The sequence below is a fragment of the Lissotriton helveticus genome, chromosome 1_1, assembly GCF_964261635.1.
Source record: "Lissotriton helveticus chromosome 1_1, aLisHel1.1, whole genome shotgun sequence".
NCBI classification, from domain to species: domain Eukaryota; kingdom Metazoa; phylum Chordata; class Amphibia; order Caudata; family Salamandridae; genus Lissotriton; species Lissotriton helveticus.
In genome coordinates, this window is record NC_136057.1 from 6874940 (window position 1) to 6893015 (window position 18076).

Below are 18076 nucleotides of genomic sequence, written 5' to 3' on the forward strand. Positions count from 1 at the left end.
CAGCAGTTCTTTCCAATTCTCTTCAAGCAGCAGAGTTCCTGAACGCACAGACGCAGGGGCTCCGGTAGCGTTCTTTTTTGGCTTCAATTAAATCTGTTTTTGAACCTGTTTTCCCCACGCCATGCTCACCTCATAATTGCCTGTTACAGCCACCATTTTAGGCTCTCTGAAAGGAAATGTGGTGATGAAGTTTATTGAATGGCGCTTATGCGCCCCAATGGCTATTTATTCTGGCATAAACATTTTTTCAAGTGGGCTTTCACTACCTTTCTAAAAGCGCTCTGGCTAACTTAACCCCTGCATTGCCTCTTCTAGTATTTTGGCAACCTGTGGCTCCATTAGATGAGTTCCCCTCATGGGCTTCGCCTGCTTTTGATTTTCCTTTGCAGCTCAGTGTTTTCAAATGTACTATTTCTCTACAATAGTTGCTAGATTGGTTTCTAGCTGCTTTCTCTTCAGATTCAGGTTTTTCTTTGGTTCTTCGGTACTATGATACGCACTGGAAATCTGTTTTTCTTCTGTAACTATGGTATTTTACGCAACCTATCCTCTGTTAATTTTACATGGAGTCTCCCTCCATCTCAAAAGAGTACCTCTGAGAGCATCTCTTTCCTCTGCAAAGACTCCACCAATACTGTCCCCAAAAGACAAAAAAAGGAGCCTTGCTCTCCCACAAAATCTCCTTTACCTTTAGCGCTAGAAGAGATAAAACTTGTGAAACCTTTTGTCATTGACATTAATGCTACTCTTCAGAGGTTAGAGGAGAAATGGTCCAATTGTTGAAAATTAGTACGTTTTGGTGAACATTATCTGCGCCATCTTGCCTCTTCCCCTGATGCCACACTTTTGTCGTGCGCGCCCGCCATTTTAAGATGCCCCGATCAGAACAAACCCTTTTGCATGCCGCTGGCCCCTGACATAGCCCTTTGCCTTCGCTAAGCCTGCACGCTGACCACCCCCTGCTTGCACCTGCCTTGAGTCATAAACCCCTCTTCGGCGCTGCTCTGCCCCAGGCCCTCATCCTGTTCCCAGCGCGACACCTCCCTGCTTTCCTTTCATGATCTCCGGCCCTTAGATGCAAACCCCCTTTTTCCCCGTGTGCCCGTTTTGTCCTCCCCGTTCCCAAGCCGACACCCAGCTCTGCCGATACCATCCTTGCCCCTCCCCGTACAATAGAAAGCTTCCCCCATCAAAGAATCCCCGGGTTGATCAAAGCCCCCCACCCCATGAGACCCGATCAAACCCCCCACATTCCGTGAATCGGCGGATTATCCAGCTGCGCGATGCTCATCACCTGTTGTGACTAGGGTGGGGACTTCAACTGTAAATGTGTATGGGAACGGGCCCAAAGGGGAGTTCCGAGAATGTCTTTTCCGTACATCAAAGCTTTAACATGTATGTGTAATCTGCAATAAAGTCATAAATGTGCGTATAAGAGGCCAGGCCTCAGGAATACAGTTAGAGCACCTCAGAACGATACCTTCTGTCCGTTTCGTTGTGTTCTCCTCCGGAGAGAATAAAGAAAACCTTGTTTCCTGCTTTCCAGTCTCCAGCGCCTGCCTCTTCATTTGATTTAATAACTAGAGGGTCACAGAGGCAATACCGCCGGGCAAATATCGATTGTCCCCGACCCGACTCAGGTTTTTACAATTGGCGTCCCAAGCGTGGGGCCCATCAGCGACTCGTGGATCCAGTGGGAGAGGTCCCGACGACAGAGTGAACGACTGCAACGATCGGGAGAGCTCTTGCCCAATAGACCCTCGTCTGGCAGCCGATCATCCGAACTTCACTAGTTCCGAACAGACCTCTCTCGAGTGATCTACGGTCCTGACTGGGAACCATCAGGAGTGCCGTGAGAAATACGAGAAAAAGAGGACGATCGGGCGCTGGATTCGGAAGACAAGAAACTGTCCGCATGGTCCGGGTAAGGTCGTGTTGCCACGACAAGTTGCGAAAAATTTGTTTGATTGCTTGATTGTTCAAAATACTAGTATTGCTCGTTTTATTTTTATTTTTTTTATTTTGGAGATTCACTGTCTGCAAACAGAGAAACAACAGGCTCTCTCTCTTTGCAAGCAGTGGAGGATAGGTAGGGTAGCAGCCGTGCTTGTCTTCTTTCTCCCCCACTTAATAATTGCTTGAAACTGAACTGTTGTTCGCAAAATATTGTTTCCTGGAGATTCCCTGTCTGCAAACAGGGAAGTGACCACCCTTTTTGCAGATAGTGAAAAGGGTAGGTAACGCAGATCTTTGCGGTCCTACTCATTCTCCCCATTGTCATTTGTCGGTCTTTTGGTTTTTTGATCCATGAGGTATTCACTACCTGCAAACAACGTAGAATAGAAATATTCTGTCTAGTCTTTGCACCTAGTGATAAGATAGGCAGTGCTGACTTTTAGTCCCTCGTTACGAGCCGTCATGTCTGTCTTCTCCCCACTGATAAATAGCCTGTTTAGCCCGGACCGGGTGCTAGAGGTGGACCATATAGCTCCACTAGAAGGCACCCCTAATAAGGACATGTTCATAAACTATGGGTTAGTCACCATAGCTTATAATAAATTATGGCACAGGTATACCGAAGATAGCCAAGACAAACAGTGGCCACTGGCAGGATCCTTTGACCTTGATAAAATAGAAACGTTAGAAATAGCCCTTCGAAATAATAAGACAACGCCAATTATGCTCGACAGTCTCGGTATGTGGCGCAGAGAGGCTACGAAACGACAGAGACAAGACGAGGACAAACCAAGTAGAGAAATATACCGACAGGACAACCCCAGGACACCGCTACCCACAACTTATCCCCCGACACTATGCAAAGGACGACCAGACTTAGGGTCAGACCAATGCGCTTTTTGTAGGTATGTCGGACACTGGAAAGCCCAATGCCCGACTCTACTGAGCGTGAGTAAAGGCAAAGGGCCGACAAGAACGACAGACCGACAGTACGAGAAAAGGCGCGAGACAAAGAAGAACCCGACTTACATAGACAGACCAGACAGAACTACCACGTTTGATTATGCCCGATGGCACAGATTTCGCCAGGAAAATCTCAGCGGCATGCTCAAGTTCTCCTAGGTCGGGCAATGTCAAGACGGGAACCCAGCCTCGTTTAGAATTCACAGACGGAAAGAGATAATTATGACCAATAACTGTTTTTATATTTGACTTGGGTCTTTGTATGTCGTACTTGTACTGTCCCCCGTCTGAGTTTGTGTGTATGTAATGTACAAATCTGCGTCATCCCTCTACACGTGTTTCCGTGTTACTCGACCTCTGTTAGCAGAAACTTAGCATAAAAGCAACCTGGAAAGAAAGAAATGGTAAAACAAAATCCGTAGACCATCAATGAACTTGAACTTTTAATTTAACACAACAAACAAGGAATAATAACGATAAACTTTGAAAATGAAAGTCAAACAGAACATTCGCCCCCCCCATTCTGGAACCTTCCAAAGTAGGGCAGGGTTACGGCTACGCCCAACCAACGACAACCCATATAAGGCGAGCCCCGCCGCCAACTCTTGGTCAGGAAATCTTAACGTATGGGGGAGCCGGAGGAGAGGCAGGAGCCCGCAGCCTGGGCATTTGCAGGTAGTCCCGCCACATGTCTCCTTGGCCGGCCGCAACGGGCCTGGAAAGACTAAGGTAGTCCCGCCACATGTCAAGAGGAGAACGAGGCACCTCTTCCTTTTCTCTTCCGTCACAGCCGCAGCAGTCCTGGACGGCGGGATGTCCTGCACGTACCTCCACAACAATTTGTCCAAGTTGGGCTGGGAGGGAGAGGCGACGCGGACGAGCCTCTCCCACCTCCACCGGTAGGAGGTTTCCCAGCCCCCCAGCCCGACGCCGAACACCCCCAGTCAGGCGATGGTGCCCATACTTCCACAGCACCGGACACACCATGGTGGCACCCCAGTACTTGCGCAGCACCGAACGTACAATGGTGGCACCCCAGTATTTGCGCAGCACCGAACGTACAATGGTGGCACTTGGGGAACACCGGATGTGGAGAGACCTTCATGCAGGGCGATGAAAAGGAGCGGCATGGAGTGCACCGGGAGAAGGAGACGATGTGAACGAGTCTCCCTCGCCCCCCAGGTGGGGGCACCACAGCTGCACCCCAGCTGAACGTCCCGCTTACACAAAACGGGGACCTCTTCCTTTCACTCCGAAGGATCTCTTCCATTCTTGCAAACTCGACGAGAGTGGCCCCTGTAGGGCCTCAAAATGGCGTCTGGATCCGCTGGAAGGCGGGCCCCGGCCACTAGAGTAACTTTGGCCAGCCATATAACTCGAACATTTGTCCCATGGAGCACGAGCCCCCATCTCCGACAGCATCTCCGCAGCCTTGAAGATCATACAAAGGTCCCCGGCGGAACCTTCGGCCTTTGCAGGTTTCCGGTAAGGGACGGCTGCCTTGATCGCCAACGAAACAAACATGACATTGCCACACCTTCTGTTAGCGTGAATTCTAGAACTGCCGAAAAGGACTCTGGTCCAAACTGCCAGTAATGGAAACATTTCCCCCTGATGCTGCTTCCGGACTGTGCCGGCCCCGCCCAAAATGGCGCTGGTATCAATCGGAACTTACGAACACCTCGTGGTGTTCCTTCGCACTGATATAAACTTGATGTTCTGAGATTTTATATGATCCTTTGTACACTTGGCTAGAAAAGACAAGGAGAGCTCACTCGACGAACAGTATGAAAGGATCCCCATTACAAATGTTGATTACAAATGTACACTGTATTATATTTTTATAACCGATGTAAACCTCATTTACGACGCACACGTACGGTATGCATATAGGAAATCTGATTACAACTATTGTGATTATGCTTCTGAATTATGAAATTAAATACCCTCGAACCCCCAGCCAATTAATAGACGTTTTAGTTACTTACAAATGAACGAGTAAAACTTTCCGATGTTTTTATTGCTGCAAGCGAAACCCCCCACTGTATGCACTTTAGCCATCGCCACGACCGGCCAAATACGACCGCACCCTCATAATCCATATGCTGAAATGATTTTGCAAAATAAAGTCTTTGAAACTATGGACGGGTATTGCATGCTTTATTTTAAAAAAATGTGGGATCGGTGGGAAAGTTTTTTTCTGTGCACCCTACTCTGCTCTCTCTTTAAGGTTAAAGGAAGATGGTTAACCAGCCCTGGAGGACGGATCGGATCAACAACACGACACTCCGCCTTCAAAGTACGCAACTGACCCATGAACTCTCGCGTAGAAGAAGACCTTGACTTCCAAGGATGGGTAAAACGAACGGTGTAAATGAGGGAATGTAAAAGGAGGGAGAAATAAAATAATGTAAATATTATAAAGTACCACGTTCCAAAGTATCAGGGGCCCAAGAACCGAAGAACCTTAGAACGCCACAGCGTTGAAAGAGGTTTAAGGACCCCGATAGTGAGATACATCCTTTTGACTAGATACCTCGCACTAGGCACCTCTGGTTTCCTTTTTACGTTTCCCCGCACACGACCTATATGAACACACTACCCCCCCCCCCTCGACTCCAGAAACCATATCCCCAGGGACCCTGCCCCGAGGAGGAAAGACGAGTAAGAGGTAAGTAAAGGACTTATGAATCCATGTATTTGAATGTGCGCGAATGCTGTCTCCCACCCCCCCCCCCTTTTTTTCCTCCCTCTGCAGGTTACATCAGAGATTACAGCCGAGGTGTGGCGAAGATCCGAAACCTTGCCATGTCTAATGCACGAAACGGACTAGCGCCGCAAGGTGGTGTCTAAGCACGCCTGCAAACTACTCACGTATCGAACAAACCCGAAAAATTAGCACAACCTGATAAAAAGTGATCACCCTTAAACCAGACCGGACGAATGAACCCATGTCACGTATGAGGCGAAACTGTGAGGGAATGCGTGTGTGTGTGACTGAGGCGTTGACCCAACTGGTCAAAGGACCGAGAATGCGAGAAAGTGCGACAAAATGGTACCTCCTTTCTTCTTTCCTTTTTTCTCAAAGCATGTCCCCTCTACCCTGTCTAATGCTCAAACTGCATGATTACAAGATCCTAGCGCAGACCCGCGAATGCCCTTTACTGTGTAATGCACTAAATAGCCTTTCTTGAATACACTGCCACCCTCTCTGTTGCACGTGTACTATTTAGCCTGCCGTTGCACTCTCTCTCTCTCTCTCTCTCTCTCTCTCTCTCCCTCTCTCTCTCTCTCTCTCTCTCTCTCTCTCTCTCTCTCTCTCTCTCTCACTCTCTCTCTCTATTTCTGCACTCCCACTCTTCCGAGTGGTTAGCCCCAAAAATTGGCAGACTGCCACCCCTAGCACCCCACCTAATTGGCTTCAAATACCGTCAGTATTTGCACAAAAACTTGTCTTTAATACAATCACCCTGAGGCCGCGTCATTACCTCTCCTTTTCCGCTAGAAGTCAATGAACCCAGGTGGGGCCGTAAGGGAAAGGACAGGTAAGACGACAGAGGTTCCCTAATCTGACCCGAAATAAGGGAACTACATGTCAACGGCTCCTATAGTATAAAAACAAGGACCTTAGAATACGCGACCCTCCTCTCCCCGAATTGTCGAAAAACCCAAACCGAAAAAATGATCACCCCTGTTACCTCCCCTGTATCAGCCGCCCAAGAACTGGAATTATGAAACTACCCCTCATTTCCGGTTGTGAGAGATGGGTCGATTTATGCCCTTGCCACAAGTTTCCTATATCCCTGGTTGTTTCCCATAAAACCCCTGTCCTTCCTGATTAAAGCAATCTGGCTGTAAAAGGTTATATAGGATCCAGAATGATGTTTTACAAGGTTAACAGACTAGTCCAAGGTAAAGAAATCACCGAAATAAACACCGTAGTAGTTTAAAAGCAGGATGCATCTATAGAAAGGAAATGTTTTAGTCATGTTCGTCTCTCAGCAAAATACCTGTGTAGTACCATGTTGATGACTCACAGTACCCTTTGTAAATGTAAAACTCTAGAGAACAGCATATCTTCGCCAGGTTCGTCTCACGAAGGTGGGTCACCATCAGATGAACTGTCGTGAACTAATTATGAAGGAAAGTCATAAGTAAATCCAACAGGCCCGTCACCGGTCATTTCATGTGCCAGTTGTGAGAACGAGCATTTTCATGCTTTGCCTGGAGCTGGGAGAGAAATAGACTTTTTGATTATCTCCATCTGCAAATTTTCTAAAGACTGTCTTTTCAAACTTGTTTAAGGGTACTGCTGTTGGAGGAGAGAAGGACCGGATGTGGGAGCACGAGGCCTGACTGCAGACCGAGGAACACCTGCGACATTAGCCAAGGCGAGACCACGACAGAAAAGAGCTGCAGGACGAGGCACTGTTTTCGACAGCATGAAAAGAAAGGGTCGACCTGATGCCCCTGCTCGACGTCTAGTGCCTGTCGACAAGTCCCCGCTCTCTGAATTCTGTCACACGCCCGCCTATTTGAAGTCTCTCGTTCCCCTAGTTTGTTCCCACTTTGGCCTTGCTCCATCCCTTTTTTTTCCTCTGACCTACCCTATGGACTGTTTTGAACGCTCTTCTTCCATCGGAACTTTCTGACAATCACCTCAAAGGACACAGGGCGAAAAGGACCTTACTGACCAGAAACGCGAGGAAAGGGTCGTGCCCTGCAACGCAGAACTTAGAACAGAGCTGGACTCGTAGCTCCACCGCCGGTGCTCAACAGCGCCAACGAAAGACCACAAAGAACAATGAGAACTCGTAAAACTTCGAACATTTGACATCCACAAGCACCGTTTTTGCTATGCCTCATTTCTCTCCCAGCCGCCATTATATTGATCCTGCTCCAATCCGAATCTGAAATATGTAATAACCTGCCAGTTCACGTTATGATATGTACTTGCTGCTCGCTACAGAACCGTTTTTGTATTGCATTCCTATGACTTTCCTGCTGAACAAGTTTATCAAAGTTTATCAAATAGGCCCACCTCCTAAAAACTAGAAATCTCAAAATGTATTGTTTACAATTTTTCATCTAGGGTTCCTACCGTTTTCCTTCTCATGCCCACCACAATAGACCCGAGTAGAAAATGAACCAGCAAGATGTCTTGAATATGTTAAAGGGAGGACTGTTGAAAATTAGTACGTTTTGGTGAACATTATCTGCGCCATCTTGCCTCTTCCCCTGATGCCACACTTTTGTCGTGCGCGCCCGCCATTTTAAGATGCCCCGATCAGAACAAACCCTTTTGCATGCCGCTGGCCCCTGACATAGCCCTTTGCCTTCGCTAAGCCTGCACGCTGACCACCCCCTGCTTGCACCTGCCTTGAGTCATAAACCCCTCTTCGGCGCTGCTCTGCCCCAGGCCCTCATCCTGTTCCCAGCGCGACACCTCCCTGCTTTCCTTTCATGATCTCCGGCCCTTAGATGCAAACCCCCTTTTTCCCCGTGTGCCCGTTTTGTCCTCCCCGTTCCCAAGCCGACACCCAGCTCTGCCGATACCATCCTTGCCCCTCCCCGTACAATAGAAAGCTTCCCCCATCAAAGAATCCCCGGGTTGATCAAAGCCCCCCACCCCATGAGACCCAATCAAACCCCCCACATTCCGTGAATCGGCGGATTATCCAGCTGCGCGATGCTCATCACCTGTTGTGACTAGGGTGGGGACTTCAACTGTAAATGTGTATGGGAACGGGCCCAAAGGGGAGTTCCGAGAATGTCTTTTCCGTACATCAAAGCTTTAACATGTATGTGTAATCTGCAATAAAGTCATAAATGTGCGTATAAGAGGCCAGGCCTCAGGAATACAGTTAGAGCACCTCAGAACGATACCTTCTGTCCGTTTCGTTGTGTTCTCCTCCGGAGAGAATAAAGAAAACCTTGTTTCCTGCTTTCCAGTCTCCAGCGCCTGCCTCTTCATTTGATTTAATAACTAGAGGGTCACAGAGGCAATACCGCCGGGCAAATATCGATTGTCCCCGACCCGACTCAGGTTTTTACACAATCTTGACACTAGATTGTCGGTGGTGGGGCAAAATATTAGCAATGTTCAAGATGAGACTCCTATGGTTGACGCTATGTCCAAGGATATAGCTCTCCTTAAACAACAAATGGAGGACTTGGAAAATCCCAATAGGTGCAATAACCATAGAATTTATGGTATCCCTGAATGGGAGGAGGGATCTGACATGCTTGCGTTACTCAAAATTAATATTCCTAAACTGGTTGGTCTTAACCTCTTCGGTGCTCATGACGGCTCCTGGCAATCATGAGTCACGGTAGGTGTGTGCACATGGCGGCCGGGAACAATCAGAATGTTGCCACTCCTCCCACGTGGTGTTAATTCCCCGCCTGTGCGGGAGAAATAATCAGTAGGTGGTGTTCTGACGGCTCCCGGCCATCATGAGTACACGCCCACCGTGATTTATGACGGCGGGAAGCCATCATGAGCACCCCAGCACCACACTCCCGTCCCCCATGCACCGTGGTGGAATTTGCACCACGGCAAAGGGGTTAAGGAAAGCACTACTCTTAACCTTCAATGTGCTCATCGCATTGGACCAAATCCTGGAGGATCCTCTTCCCTCCGTCATCCAGCCGCTCCAGAGGGATAATTGGCCCTACTCATTTTGTAGTTTTTTTCTATTATTGAAGATGAAGAAGCAGGACGGGGAGCGCAAAGGCAGGAGTGGCGGCAAACAACAGGTAAGTGCCTTTTAAAATTATTTTTAAAGGACTGTGGGAAGTGGGAGGGGGCGTAGCGTATTTCCACTGAGTTTTCCACTACGCCTGCTGTACCCACCCTTACATATTACTATGTATCCATACTTCTTTCAAAGCATGTTTAAACTCATATTTTTGAACTAAGTTTCTGTAAAAACATCTTTCAGACCTATTTTCCGTTTTTGCGGTTCTTCGAGACATCGCGATAACATCGTTAACAACAACAATTGTGCCTTTTCCATAAAGTGAAATCACATATATGCACACATATTACACTATTTTACAACCTATGGGTTACTTACAGTATTCTCTAAAGTCATGTTTTGTAGAGAGTCTCTATAAAAACTATCTGAAAAACCTATTTTATTTTTTCGCAGTGACTCCGGAGATCACAATGACGTTGGTAATCACGATTCCCCCGGTCATGTCGCGAAAGAGGAAAACAAAAGCTGACAATCAATGACCACCAACACATCCAAAAATAATATGTAAAAAAATTATTTCTGAAACATGATTATATACATACTTCTTAAAATCATGTTTAAATTCATATTTTTGCACTACATTTCTTTAAAACCCATCTTGCAGACCTATTATTCATTTTTGCAGTTATTCGGGACGTTGCAATGACGTTGTTAAACGCAATGATTGCGCCTTTTCCATAAAGTGAAAACACATATATGCACACAAACTACAGTATTTTACACACTAGAAGTTTATTACTGTACGGTTCAAGCTCATGTTTTTCTAGTGTATTTCTAGAACAACCATCTCTAAAACCTAGTTTCCGTTTTCCTAGTAAGACCGGAGATCCCCACGGTTATGTCATAAATGCTATGTGCAAAAGCAGGAATTCAATAGCCACCACCACATTCAAAAATGATAACTATATAATTAATTCTATCCAACACAGTTGAGAACTCACTATATAAATAACTCTATAAAAAGATTTATAAACATCTCTATAACAATGCGAACTAATGATTAATTGTTTTTTTTTGTATTTTCACCAAATAGTTGCAATGACGTTAATAGTCGCAATGTCCCGCGATGGTACATGGGTTTTCAGATTTTCTGTCGCGGTAACTGTTCCCGATAGATGAAATGGCAGACACAACTTTCAATTCAGGTTGCGTCCAGCCAATCAGTGCATTCTCGTTGTCTCGTGCATTCGCAGCACACATAGAAGTTACAAAATGTCATTTTTTCCAAAAATGATTGTTTATGTACAGGAAGGGACTTTCTGCACATGAACGACCAATGGAGTTTCCATGTTTCCATGTGTGCTTCCCAACGCCGCACATGCACAAACAGCAAAAACAAGGCGAAATTAAACATTTCTCCTTGTTTTGCCAGGGTAAGACCAGGTTTTCCTTGGTCTTAAATTTGGCGCTGCCCCATATTTACTCCATCCTTGTAAATATAGGGCAGGGTCAAAATCAATGGGTGTTGCGGTGTAACGACCAACACAACACCCATTGCCCTCCCCTTTTAGGCTAAGTAAAGCGTGAAAGGGCGCCTTATTTACAAGGCAGTGTTAAGCCATCTTAGCGGCTTAACGCTGCCTTGTAAATAAGGCGAAGTCTCTTTCGCCACCACAATGTCCAAAAGGGTGAAATTTTGGTGGCGATAGGGGCTTGTAAATATGCACTTTTCGCCTATCTTCCCATCCTTCAAAGATTTCGATTCAAACCTGATGGGGCATGTGCCTTACACCTCTAGTTCTTTGAAAGGTAAACAGCACCAGGCCCCTCTCAGGAGCGCTTTGAGACTCTGCACTCATCGTATACTCTGCTCACACTACATTCCCCAACCCTCCTTACACGCAGCACCTAACTCATCATTTGCACTCACACCCCCACCCTCTACACTCACCTCACACACTCCCCATCATATATACTCACCTCAAACATTTCTCACCTTCTGCAATCACTTCCTCCCCTCTAACACTTCACTCCTTCTGAACTCATGCACCCACCTCAAACGCTCCTCATCCTCCGCACTTAACTCACACTTCACACTGAACTTGAACTCTTTAACCTCTGCACTTAGATCAGACCCTCCTCAGCCCCCACCTCAAACACTCCTCCCTCAGTGCACTCACCCACTATCCTTATACTCAACACTTAACTCACACAGTTGTCTCTCTGTTCTCATCCCCATCCTCTGCACTCATCTAACACGCTCCTCATTCTCTGCACTCATCCATCCTCCTCATACTCAGCACTTAACTCACACAACTTGCCCTTGACACTCACCACTACTCTCTGCACCTCACCTAACACACTCTTCACTCCATGCACTCACCTACTCTCCTCACACTTGGCACTCAACTCACACAGCTCACCCTCTGCACTCACCTCCAGTCTCTAAACTGACCTCACTCAATCCTCAACATATGTACTCACCCTAAACAATTCTCACGCTCCTCACTCTCCTCACCCTCTGTAATGAGATCACACAATCCCCACCCTCTGCACTCACCTAAAACACACTTCATTTCATGCAATCTCCTCAAACACTTATCATCCTCAGGGCTCAGCTCAAACTTCAGCCTGAACTCAAACCCTCTACTCTCTGCACTCAGACAAGACTCTCCTCAGCCCTCTGTCCTCACCTCAGACACTTCTCACTCTAACTCAAACTTCAGCCTGAACTCAAACCCTCTACTCTCTGCACTCAGACAAGACTCTCCTCAGCCCTCTGTCCTCACCTCAGACTCTACTCACTCTAACTCAAACATCACCCTGACCTCAAACCCTGTACTATCTGCACTCAGACAAGACTCTCCTCAGCCCTCTGTCCTCACCTCAGACTCTACTCACTCTAACTCAAACATCACCCTGACCTCAAACCCTCTACTATCTGCACTCAGACAAGACTCTCCTCAGTCCTCGGTCCTCACCTCCGACTCTACTCACTCTAACTCAAACTTCACCCTGAACTCAAACCCTCTACTATCTGCACTCAGACAAGACTCTCCTCAGTCCTCGGTCCTCACCTCAGACTCTACTCACTCCAATTCAAACTTCACCCTGAACTCAAACCCTCTACTCTCTGCACTCAGACAAGACTCTCCTCAGTCCTCGGTCCTCACCTCAGACTCTACTCACTCCAATTCAATCTTCAGCCTCAACTCAAACCCTCTACTTACCCTCTGCACTCAGATGAAACTCTACTCAGCACTCTGCTCTCACCTCAAACGCTCATCTGCCTCTGCACTCAGTTCACACAAACCAGTTTCTGCACAAACGACTTTCTGCACTCACCGTTTTCCTCACAATCTGCACTCACCACATACACTCCTCACTCTCTGAACTCACCTCAAACACTTCTCATCCACTATACTTACCTCACAAACCTCCTAGCCTTCGAAGTCACATCACACATATCTCGCCCTGTGCACTAACTCCCTGTTCTTACCTTATGTACCCACACAGACACCCTGGCACTCTGCACTCACTTCACATAGTACTGCCCCTCTCCACCTCACACACTCCTCACCCCTTGACTCACCTCACACACTCCTCACCCCTTGACTCACCTCACACACTCCTCACCCCTTTACTCACCTCACACACTCCTCACCCCTTGACTCACCTCACACACTCCTCACCCCTTGACTCACCTCACACACTCCTCACCCCTTGACTCACCTCACACACTCCTCACCCCTTCAGTCACCTCACACACTCTCCCCCTTTCCGTCACCTCACACATTCTCCCCTTCAGTCACCTCACACACTCTCCCCCTTCAGTCACCTCACACTCTACTCACCCCTTCAGTCACCTCACACACTCTCCCCCTTTCCGTCACCTCACACATTCTCCCCTTCAGTCACCTCACACTCCCCCCCTTCAGTCACCTCACACACTCCTCACCCCTCCAGTCACCTCACACTCCCCCCCTCAGTCACCTCACACACTCTCCCCCTTTCCGTCACCTCACACATTCTCCCCTTCAGTCACCTTCACACTCTCCCCCTTCAGTCACCTCACACACTCTCCCCCTTCAGTCACCTCACACTCTACTCACCCCTTCAGTCACCTCACACACTCTCCCCCTTTCCGTCACCTCACACATTCTCCCCTTCAGTCACCTCACACACTCTCCCCCTTCAGTCACCTCACACACTCTCCCCCTTCAGTCACCTCACACACTCTTCCCCCTTCAGTCACCTCACACTCTACTCACCCCTTCAGTCACCTCACACACTCCTCACCCCTTGACTCACCTCACACACTCTCCCCCTTCAGTCACCTCACACACTCTCCCCCTTCAGTCACCTCACACTCTACTCACCCCTTCAGTCACCTCACACACTCCTCACCCCTTCAGTCACCTCACACACTCCTCACCCCTTGACTCACCTCACACACTCTCCCCCTTCAGTCACCTCACACACTCCCCCTTCAGTCACCTCACACATTCTCCCCTTCAGTCACCTCACACACTCTCCCCCTTCAGTCACCTCACACTCTACTCACCCCTTCAGTCACCTCACACACTCTCCCCCTTCAGTCACCTCACACATTCTCCCCTTCAGTCACCTCACACACTCTCCCCCTTCAGTCACCTCACACACTCTCCCCTTCAGTCACCTCACACACTCCTCACCCCTTGACTCACCTCACACACTCCCCCCTTTCAGTCACCTCACACACTCCCCCCTTTCAGTCACCTCACACACTCCCCCCCTTTCAGTCACCTCACATACTCCCCCCCTTTCAGTCACCTCACACACTCCTCACCCCTTCAGTCACCTCACACACTCCTCACCCCTTCAGTCACCTCACACACTCCCCCCCTTTCAGTCACCTCACACACTCCCCCCCTTTCAGTCACCTCACACACTCCTCACCCCTTCAGTCACCTCACACACTCCCCCCCTTTCAGTCACCTCACACACTCCTCACCCCTTCAGTCACCTCACATACTCCCCCCCTTTCAGTCACCTCACACACTCCTCACCCCTTCAGTCACCTCACACACTCCTCACCCCTTCAGTCACCTCACACACTCCCCCCTTTCAGTCACCTCACACACTCCTCACCCCTTCAGTCACCTCACACACTCCTCACCCCTTCAGTCACCTCACACACTCCCCCCCTTTCAGTCACTTCACACACTCCCCCCCTTTCAGTCACCTCACACACTCCTCACCCCTTCAGTCACCTCACACACTCCTCGCCCTTTCAGTCACCTCACACTCTACTCACCCCTTCAGTCACCTCACACACTCCCCCCCTTTCAGTCACCTCACACACTCCCCCCCTTTCAGTCACTTCACACACTCCTCGCCCTTTCAGTCACCTCACACTCTACTCACCCCTTCAGTCACCTCACACACTCCTCGCCCTTTCAGTCACCTCACACTCTACTCACCCCTTCAGTCACCTCACACACTCCCCCCTTTCAGTCACCTCACACACTCCTCACCCCTTCAGTCACCTCACACACTCCTCACCCCTTCAGTCACTTCACACACTCCCCCCCTTTCAGTCACCTCACACACTCCTCGCCCTTTCAGTCACCTCACACTCTACTCACCCCTTCAGTCACCTCACACACTCCCCCCCTTTCAGTCCCCTCACACACTCCCCCCCTTTCAGTCACTTCACACACTCCTCGCCCTTTCAGTCACCTCACACTCTACTCACCCCTTCAGTCACCTCACACACTCCTCACCCTTTCAGTCACCTCACACTCTACTCACCCCTTCAGTCACCTCACACTCTACTCACCCCTTCAGTCACCTCACACACTCCCCCCCTTTCAGTCACCTCACACACTCCCCCCCTTTCAGTCACTTCACACACTCCTCGCCCTTTCAGTCACCTCACACTCTACTCACCCCTTCAGTCACCTCACACACTCCCCCCTTTCAGTCACCTCACACACTCCTCACCCCTTCAGTCACCTCACACACTCCTCACCCCTTCAGTCACTTCACACACTCCCCCCCTTTCAGTCACCTCACACACTCCTCGCCCTTTCAGTCACCTCACACACTCCTCGCCCTTTCAGTCACCTCACACACTCCCCCCCTTTCAGTCACCTCACACACTCCTCACCCCTTCAGTCACCTCACACACTCCTCACCCCTTCAGTCACCTCACACACTCCTCGCCCTTTCAGTCACCTCACACACTCCTCACCCCTTCAGTCACCTCACACACTCCTCACCCCTTCAGTCACCTCACACACTCCTCGCCCTTTCAGTCACCTCACACACTCCTCACCCCTTCAGTCACCTCACACTCTACTCACCCCTTCAGTCACCTCACACACTCCTCGCCCTTTCAGTCACCTCACACTCTACTCACCCCTTCAGTCACCTCACACACTCCCCCCTTTCAGTCACCTCACACACTCCTCACCCCTTCAGTCACCTCACACACTCCTCACCCCTTCAGTCACTTCACACACTCCCCCCCTTTCAGTCACCTCACACACTCCTCGCCCTTTCAGTCACCTCACACACTCCTCGCCCTTTCAGTCACCTCACACACTCCCCCCCTTTCAGTCACCTCACACACTCCTCACCCCTTCAGTCACCTCACACACTCCTCACCCCTTCAGTCACCTCACACACTCCTCGCCCTTTCAGTCACCTCACACACTCCCCCCTTTCAGTCACCTCACACACTCCTCACCCCTTCAGTCACCTCACACACTCCCCCCTTTCAGTCACCTCACACACTCCTCACCCCTTCAGTCACCTCACACACTCCCCCCTTTCAGTCACCTCACACACTCCCCCCCTTCAGTCACCTCACACACTCCTCACCCCTTCAGTCACCTCACACACTCCTCGCCCTTTCAGTCACCTCACACACTCCTCACCCCTTCAGTCACCTCACACACTCCTCACCCCTTCAGTCACCTCACACACTCCTCGCCCTTTCAGTCACCTCACACACTCCTCACCCCTTCAGTCACCTCACACTCTACTCACCCCTTCAGTCACCTCACACACTCCCCCCCTTTCAGTCACCTCACACACTCCTCGCCCTTTCAGTCACCTCACACACTCCTCGCCCTTTCAGTCACCTCACACACTCCCCCCCTTTCAGTCACCTCACACACTCCTCACCCCTTCAGTCACCTCACACACTCCTCACCCCTTCAGTCACCTCACACACTCCTCACCCCTTCAGTCACCTCACACACTCCCCCCTTTCAGTCACCTCACACACTCCTCACCCCTTCAGTCACCTCACACACTCCCCCCTTTCAGTCACCTCACACACTCCTCACCCCTTCAGTCACCTCACACACTCCCCCCTTTCAGTCACCTCACACACTCCTCACCCCTTCAGTCACCTCACACACTCCCCCCTTTCAGTCACCTCACACACTCCTCACCCCTTCAGTCACCTCACACACTCCCCCCTTTCAGTCACCTCACACACTCCTCACCCCTTCAGTCACCTCACACACTCCCCCCTTTCAGTCACCTCACACACTCCTCACCCCTTCAGTCACCTCACACACTCCCCCCTTTCAGTCACCTCACACACTCCTCACCCCTTCAGTCACCTCACACACTCCCCCCTTTCAGTCACCTCACACACTCCTCACCCCTTCAGTCACCTCACACACTCCCCCCTTTCAGTCACCTCACACACTCCCCCCCTTTCAGTCACCTCATACACTCCTCACCCCTTCAGTCACCTCACACACTCCCCCCTTTCAGTCACCTCACACACTCCTCACCCCTTCAGTCACCTCACACACTCCCCCCTTTCAGTCACCTCACACACTCCCCCCCTTTCAGTCACCTCATACACTCCTCACCCCTTCAGTCACCTCACACGCTCACCTCACCCTCTGCTCCCCGTGCACTCACCTGTGCTCACCGGAGTCCCCGCATCTCTTGTGCTCAGATCACACAATGCTCGGTGTCTTGTGTCATCAGCTGTGGTCGGAGCGCCGGCTGCGCCTCTCTCAGTCCAGTCATGGAGGCGGGGCTCTGATTACTCTGAAACTGAAGGGGTCACGTTAATTTCTCATTTGTTTCCAGCCCTGCCCGTCCCTCGCCCGCTGCCAAGGGTCGGATCTTTAGGGACTGGTCCTTGTGCAGACGCCCAGGCTCCCTGCCCACAGCCGGGGGCGCCGGCAGCTTCGGCTGCCCCCTGAGCAGGGGTGCAGCAGACAGTACATGTCTGGGGTGGGCAGGGACAGGCTTGGGGAGGGGGCACCAGAAGCTTCGGCTGCCCCCTGAGCAGGGGTGCAGCAGACAGTACATGTCTGGGGTGGGCAGGGACAGGCTTGGGGAGGGGGCACCGGCAGCCTTGGGTGCCCCCTGAGCAGGGGTGCAGCAGACAGTACATGTCTGGGGAGGGCAGGGACAGGCTTGGGGAGGGGGCACCAGAA

At 50.0% G+C, this 18076-nt stretch overlaps 1 protein-coding gene across 2 annotated transcripts in view; it reads right to left on the reverse strand.

The window, feature by feature from the left end:
* LOC144808341 (NXPE family member 1-like) overlaps positions 1-17678 on the reverse strand; it is a 157424-nt gene extending 139746 nt beyond the window's left edge. Inside the window, exon 1 of one of the 2 annotated variants that reach the window (XR_013606852.1) lies at positions 17550-17651. The gene's annotated coding sequence lies outside the window, so the exon portion shown is untranslated. Of the gene's footprint in view, positions 1-17549 lie in introns of both variants that reach the window. The other variant, XM_078673628.1, reaches the window with a different exon arrangement.
* Between the last annotated feature and the right edge of the window lie 398 nt (positions 17679-18076).